The sequence below is a fragment of the Nyctibius grandis genome, chromosome 5, assembly GCF_013368605.1.
Source record: "Nyctibius grandis isolate bNycGra1 chromosome 5, bNycGra1.pri, whole genome shotgun sequence".
Classification (NCBI taxonomy): Eukaryota; Metazoa; Chordata; class Aves; order Nyctibiiformes; family Nyctibiidae; genus Nyctibius; species Nyctibius grandis.
Genome location: NC_090662.1, coordinates 8,769,394 through 8,777,250, shown reverse-complemented (window position 1 = coordinate 8,777,250; position 7,857 = coordinate 8,769,394).

The following is a 7,857-nucleotide window of genomic DNA, read 5'->3' as shown; positions in this document are numbered from 1 at the left end:
CAACTTAACGCTATCTCCAGTGAAAAGGTGCTCGCAAAAGGTGAGGTTCAAGAAAGGCCAGAGCTCAGGCAGGACCTGCAAAGCTGGACATAGGTGTTATGATGTGTGTGGAAGGCCACAGAAAGTGATGGCTGTTGTCTCAATTGCTGGAACTTGCAGCAGGTACTGACCCAAGAGGAGCACTAACAGGTGCCTTTATTCACTCTTTATTCAGTACAGTAGGATGCTTCCACAGCATGAGATATTTTCGTTGATGGAGCTGTAAACTGGACTAACTCATCTCCATCAGCACTGATGTGTTGAACTCATGCTGCAATCCAGGACATAATTTATCTGCCTGATGTGCAAAAATGTTAAGATAAGCTTATTCCTTTTCCATTTGCTCTCTGACATTTATTGATCTCATAAATGAAATGTCTTTCCTGTATTTTGGCGTGGAGATGAAGCATCTCCTAAGGCTTTCAGTGGTAGACTGGGGAGTCTAAAGCAAGTGACTTACCCAGTACAGTTCCTAGGGTTGTCACCTGAATTGTCATGCATATGGTTCTTGCAGACAGAAATACTTACAAGTAGTTATACTGCCAGGCGTATGGACATCCAATTTTTAACTAATTTTTGTGGTAAAATAATAGTCGACATTAACACAAGTGGTGATATGTTATTCTGTTGGAAACCACACGGAAATCAGAAAGAGACTGGCCTGGAAATGCTTTGCTTCACTCTTGAGTATTCATGTTTACCCTACTTAGGAATAGTTTATCTCATTTCACATTCACTGGGGAAGCCACTTCTTGAATTGTACTCTCCAATAATTGAAGAGGCATGCAGGATTAGATCAGGTTTTATAATGAGGGGAGAGCCGCCCTGAGGCACATGCTCTTAAGCAGAGCTATAATTTACTGGCAACCTTATCTAAGATATGGTCAGTCAGTAAGAAAGCCTCAGAGGACTTCAGGGTAGCCGCAGTCTCAACCAACCTGCTGATTTCTTTACAAGGAATGCCAGCTGGTTACTAAACCACGGGGGGCAGACAATAAAAATGAAGAGTTAGGGTCAGAATAATGATTTATTTCAAGTGGGAAACCAGGAAAAAAGTTGAAAACCTACTTCTGTTAATTGCTCGTGTTGCTGTCAATACTCTTTGCTATTATTTATATTAGAACTGGTGACTGGAGACTCAGCTGAGATCATAAGCTGATTAAGCTGAAATGGATCCATTGTGCTCACCCTGTGCTTCACTACCCACTGTTGAAGGCTCTGATACAGTGTTCCCCATATTTTCTTTCTTGATCATACACAATACACTGTCACCCGGCTTTGAAGCCATGGTTGGAAGTGCAGGCTGTGGCTCTGCTTTCCCCTGGGATACTAACTCATTTACTTTGTCTCTTCAGTTTCTTCCCACAGTTTTCCCCACGTGTCTAGAAGACCAAGACAAGCACTCCCGTGACAAATGACTCACTGAGAAAGAATCAGAGAGACTTTGAACTTATTTTAGCACAGCTTCCCCAGGAAGAACGACCCCAGAAGTCCTAGTAGCATGCAGAACCAGAGAGAATGCAGGCAGAATTTCATGGTGCAACTGCCCAAGACGCGCCTGAGTGAGCCAGAGATGTCACACACAGATCACCACACCTGAACTGGTTCTGGGGCAGAGATGCACTCCAGTGTGCAACCTACCTGTTACTGGGGTAGTGAGAACCAGGAGCTCTGACTCCTGTTCCCAGAATTGCTATTAGCCCAGTGTGTTGACTTGGGTCTCTCTGTCAACTCTACCACTTGTCTAAGTCATCTGCCATCCTGTGGCTTTTTCTGGTTTTCTAGGAATTTATGGAAAACCAGAGCAGCTTGGCTAATATTAAGTCTTTCTAGGTGCTCAGCAACTGTCGTAGTATGATAAGCAGGGCTAATCTGACCATGCAAGGGGACTTGGACACACTCAAAACTATCTGTGCTACATACCCACTGATTTTGCAGACCTTACACAGAAGGTCTGAGATTTTGAGCTTGCACAAGACTTGCTGCTCTGCACAGCATGACCCATGTTCATGGATTTCTGCATAGGAAATCCCACACAGACATGTAGGGAACTCAACACCTAGAGATTAAACTTTCTGCATTTAGATGTAAAATGCCAGCAGGTATGATGTGGGGTTTTTTTTCACTTTATTTCCAGTTGTGGTGATCTCTAAGGCTCCCATTAACTTCAACTAGGGTTGGCAGTTCTTGGAAAATTAAAAACTGTAGTTTTTCATGTCTAAATTAGACACGCTTATATATTCTGGTGATAGGCATGCTGGAAATGGCATGATTATTGATTTCTAGCAGTGATTAGGTTTAACCAGCGCTTTGAGATACTATGATGGAAGATGCTGTAGAGTCTCGGTCCATGTGCATGTTCCTCTGCAAGCGTGTATGTGGCCCACAGAAAGTATCTGGAGTGCGATCGTTTCTACACGAAAGAAAAAAAGCTACTTGCCACTTGCAATTTGCATGTACTTTATGGTTCAGACCACGAAGGATATCTGTCTGTCTTTCCTTTCATGGGGGAAAGAGCCCTTTATTATTTGCTTGAGTGGGAAATGATACGAGATTGTTTGCTCCAATTGCCGTAAGGCCACCCTGAATACGGTCTGCCAACAGCCTGTCATCTTTGGTAAATAAAACAGCTTGGAAATGGAAAAATTTGCCCAGTCTGTGCAACAGTCCAGATGTGTCCTGGCTGGAGGTAGGGACAGACCTCCTCAGAGGCTTTGTCTTACGTTTTTCTGTGTCTCCAGCTATTACAGCTGTATGTTTATAGACTTTTCTGTGTCATCCCTGGGAAGACAGCTGGGCATGTCTTTATAGGCCCAGTTCAAGCAGAATTCCTTGTGATCTCCACGGGAGCAGGAGCAGTTTCCAAGCCTTCATCAGGCTTTGCTGCTTCATCTCATCTAGGAGGAAGGCAGAAATGAGGGCTCGGTCTAAACTCACTTGAGGGCTGTGGCAATTTTAGCAATGGCTTTAATTAGCTACGGACGAGGCTTTCTGTGTCAGACCTGACTCTAGAGAAGTCAAATGGGGAGGAATTCTGGTATTATTAATCTCAGCACCTAAAGGCTTTAACCCTATAGCAGATGCCAGTGACATGTTGTTTGAGTCTGTTAAAATGTTCTGCATTACAACTCTGAGCCCACCTATTACCTACTACATGTTTGAGAATCTTATTTCCCCAGAAAAGTGCCGTGGAGTGCTGTGCACTGTGTGTTTGCAATATAAGGAATGCCCGTGTCCACAGATCCTGTGTCTTTCAGGATCAAACTGACACACAGGTTCAGAAATCTTGATGCTTGCTTCTCTATGGCAGTTTATGGTGTTAGAATGAAGTAAGATTACTACAATGACATGAAAGGCAAACACAATCTACAGACAGATAAGAACTGCAAGACAGGGCTAGAAGTTGGTCAGAAAACCGTGATCCAAGCACAGCTATGATTTTCTGACCTAATCTTATGAAACCTCTAGATTCTAGAGGTCAATATCTAATTTTGTCTGAAGATGAACCTTGTTTAGTGTCTTCTATCTGCAAATTTCAAACTGTGTCAGCAAGGAAGTCACGGTTATTTTCGCTGTTCTACTAGACCAGAAACTGAGGCAAAATGACTTATTTCAGGTTGCCCAGCGAGCCAGTAGTGGAGGCAGTACGAGAAGCTGGGTTTTAAGAGTCCTCGCTGAGGAAGAGCAGAACAGCTCTTTGGAGGCCAACCTACAGGCAGGGATAAAATCAGTCTCCAAAAGAGTGATCAAATGAAATTCTGCTGTTGGAAGGTAAATTAAATCCCCCCCCTTTTTTTTTTCCTGCAGCCTGGGGAATGAGCATGTTTTGGATCCAACTGTGCAACATTAATCACAATATGGAATATTTGAGCCAAAGGTCAGCCGCAGGGGGCCAACTATTAACATATGGGATTTATCTGTCTCCTTCTTCCATAAAGATGCAGCCTGCTGGATAATTAAACTTCTGAGTGCTAGCGTGGAGTGCAGTCTGGGTTTTTTTTCCACTGCTCTTTGTGATTTGATCCAGAACCATTTCCTTCCACTGTATGCTCAGAAGGGGAGGAAACAAAGGTGGCATCCTGATCTTCATTATTAATACACAGGAAAACTTGGAGGAAATCCCTTTCATGCCCCTGGCTTTGTGTAAAGAAAACCCTGCAAACTCAGAAGTCATATTGTTCAGCACCTATATATATTTATACGTCTATGTGCATAGCAGATGTTTCTTAGATACTTAACTGATGTTTCTGCAGAATTATGGTGTGGAAAAACCTTCATAGCAACCTGCATTCCAGTTGATTTACTTTGATTAAATTAAAAATCTAGAAAAAAAAAACATTTAAAGTGGATACATTGGAATAAAGAAAACCACATTCTCCTGTGATGTAAGTCAGTGCTTCTCCATGTTATGCAGAATAAAAATACTGGTATAAAGGCAGCGCTCATCTCTTTGCATTTACAAAAGGGAGCAGGTATTTTGCCACTTTGGGTGAAGGAATGACACACAGCTAAGGAATTTCTGAGGAAGGCATCTAGCTGAAGCTTGTCAGGCCGCTGCCTTGTATAACCAGCAGAAGAACTTCCAGAAGCAACTAATCCAATTCTAATGCAGATGCCTAAGGTAGGAGGCATGAATCTCCCTCTGGAGGTACCTACCTCTCCCCCAGCCTACATGGCCTGCTTAGACGAGATGTCTGCTTTCAGACAGCTAAAACCAAGCGAGGGGAATCCCACAGCTGCTGACTCTGTACTCCACTTTGTTTCTGCCACAGTAAAATTGTTGTTATTGTTATTTAAGGTTATATTATGGTAACACTCAAAGGCCAGGTATGGTGCAGGCATGGAGTAAAATGCAATTCCCTACCCCACAAAGAGGACAACTCAAGTAATTAAAGGATGATTTTGCTTTTAATCCTGCAGTTTGACAGAAAAGGAATACAAACACCAACGGGCAATTAAAATGCATGATACTTGATTCATAAGATACCAAAATGCCAAACTACATATGTCCCATGACACTTATACAATAGGATGACTATATACTTTTGCTATAAGTTAATAAAAAAGGGATTTATCTTGTTAAGTATTTCCAGTGCATCGTTCTGTCTGAGAGTGTTCTAAAGTGCAGCCAGTTTATTCATGGTTTGGATTCCAAGACACTGCTTTTCATTTAAAATAAAATAGTAATGTCTTACATTTATATCTTTCATCTAGAAAGATCCCTGAGGCCTTCTCGAGCGCTTTCTGGAGTTTCAGTACCCACAGCACTGGAGGAAGAAGGCTTGTCATGAGTAAAATGCAGTTGTGGCCAAATTTCTGTATCGCATGAAGCACACACTGTAATTTTTGTGTGGTCAAGAGGCATGAGGCACAAATTATGTGCCTTAAAGAAGGAAGGGGAACACCAGAGTGGCTCACAGATGGGAGACAATACTGACTCCTCACGTGCCCCTGTTCCTCACTTACAGGGTGGAGCTGAGCTGGACTGACTCGCTCTCTCCCTGACCAGGGGTTTGGGGTACCTAGGAGCTCTTGCATCAAGACTAAGCAACCCGATGACACAGACTATCCCTTAAATGACTTGTGAGATGTTTGACTCAGAGCTACCATTTGACCACTGTCTTGTATGAAGCACTGAGTAAGCAAGTAAGACTCTAGGATAACAGGTTGATCTCAGCCATCGCTGGTCCTCAGATGTGTTCTTGGTGAGTCCTTGCAACTTTCTGCCTCTCTCCTAAATCTTCCTCTGTCTCTCTGATGTCCAGTGATAGTTTTAAAGTCTGGATACAGCCATGGTACCTTAGAGGGTGCATGGCATTACAGTCGTTTCATGGAGCACGTAGCACATAACATGGAGTTAATAGTATGTGTGGGGAGGGACTTTGCTAAATCTGCACCTGGTACAGCCAACGATACCACATAACCACACACTTGAACTGCATGTAACACTGGAACAAAGTAGTGATCACCATGAAAAATGCCTGTGCTCCTTTGACAAGCCGTGGCAAGATACCCAGAAATTTTTGGTAGCGTCAGCAAGTGTTACATTCCATTTAAAGGTGTGGATGTGCAGGATCTGCTGGGGAAGACGGTACATATCGCAGCAAAATAGCTGGCTGAGCTGAGAAAGGGTTGGGAAACACTGATGTAAAGTGTCAGATTTCAGAGCAGGGACAACTGCCTGTGCAGTGTCTAAGGCAAAGGAGATGAAAATTTGATCAGGACTACAAAGTGTCTGTAGAATACAAATGGTTAATGGTTACATACAGAAATGATATGGAGAGGTCCATAAGGTCAACAATGCAAATGATAGGGAAATCCAGCATTCCAGCTGGCCTTGCAGCTCATTTCTTTGCTGTTTGCAATTCCCTGGTCATACACCATTTCCCCCTCCCATGCTTCAGATGGAGCGTTCCTCGTAGAACAGGGAACTATTCAATATTTATACTCCTTCATTCATCTAGGCACATCATTCTACTGCATTTAATAAAAAAAAATCAATTTTTATGAGGTTTTTCTCCATATAGGATCCATGGGCTCCACATACAGAACAAATACATCTCACAACACTCCTGAGAAGGAAAGGGCAGCAGGGGAACGAGGCTGGCCGTAACCAGGGCTGACACTGTGAACATGGACAACACAAATGGCTGCCCAACTTGTGGTGCCGTCAGTGACTGTTTGAGGAGCATGTAGCATTTATAACATTTCATTCTTCACAGCAAAGCTCTGATGGCATATGTTGGTGCTCAGCAACAGACTCAAATTGAACCAGAACTGATAGTGGCCACCCATGCTCTGGATTTCATCCATATGCTAGGTTTCACCCAGGCTGCTTTTTTTTTTCCTACTGAAAGAACAGCCGCACACAAAGACCTGAGGAGTCTTTTAGTACATACCAGCACCCGGGATTTCAGCCTTGCCCCACAGAAAACATATTTCTCCTTACCCACTCACCCTCTCCTTACCATGCTGGGGAAGTGGGTTATTTAGGACAGATTCGGTGGGAACAGCACCATCTACTGAGCACCCCATACTCCTCCTGCAGGGACTTCTTGGGGCTGGGTATTTTTTTGGAGAGGAAAGGTCTGTCTCCACAGCTCAGCTCCTCAAGTTACTGAGCTCCTCAAATCAGTCTGAAGCTTTCCATCCCAGGGATGACTCAAGTTGCATCTGTCGCTTTGCCGTGATTCAAGTCATCTGCTCTGAAGAAACACCACATAATCCTAGTGATAAATAAACAAAAGAAATCGATTCAATCCAAGTATGTACACCGATGTGTCAATACACATTTCGTCCCCAAAGGTCTTTCTTTTATCGGGTTCATTCCCGAAGCCTGTGCATGCTGTGTTGTGTCCCAGGCTCTCTGTCACATCTCCATTGCCTATTACTCACTAGGAGACAGATTTTGGAGCATGCTGAGGCATGTTTTGGCTGGCAGGCCATGATTTCTTGGCCTCTTACTTGGATGGGTCTGCTCGCAGAGTGGGGACCGTAATTCCTGGTGGAAATACCCACAGGGGACAGGGCTCCGGGCCATGGAAAGGGACAAGAAACCACGCGGGGAAAGTTAAACGAAGGCACAGCTGGGAGATTCCTCCTCCATGAAGAGAGGGGTGGCTCTTGAAGGTGACTGGAGCCACTCAAGAGGACCAAGGGCCTCGGCAGGCGTGTGAAAGCCGCCCGTGGGCACCCCACGCGTGTTGCCCTTCCCGGGTGAGGGGGCCCGGGCCCGGCTGCAGCCCCCCACGGCGCTCACCTCCGCCTCCACACACCTGCTTTTCCCCCATTTCTCTCAGGATTTCCACCCAGCCAGAC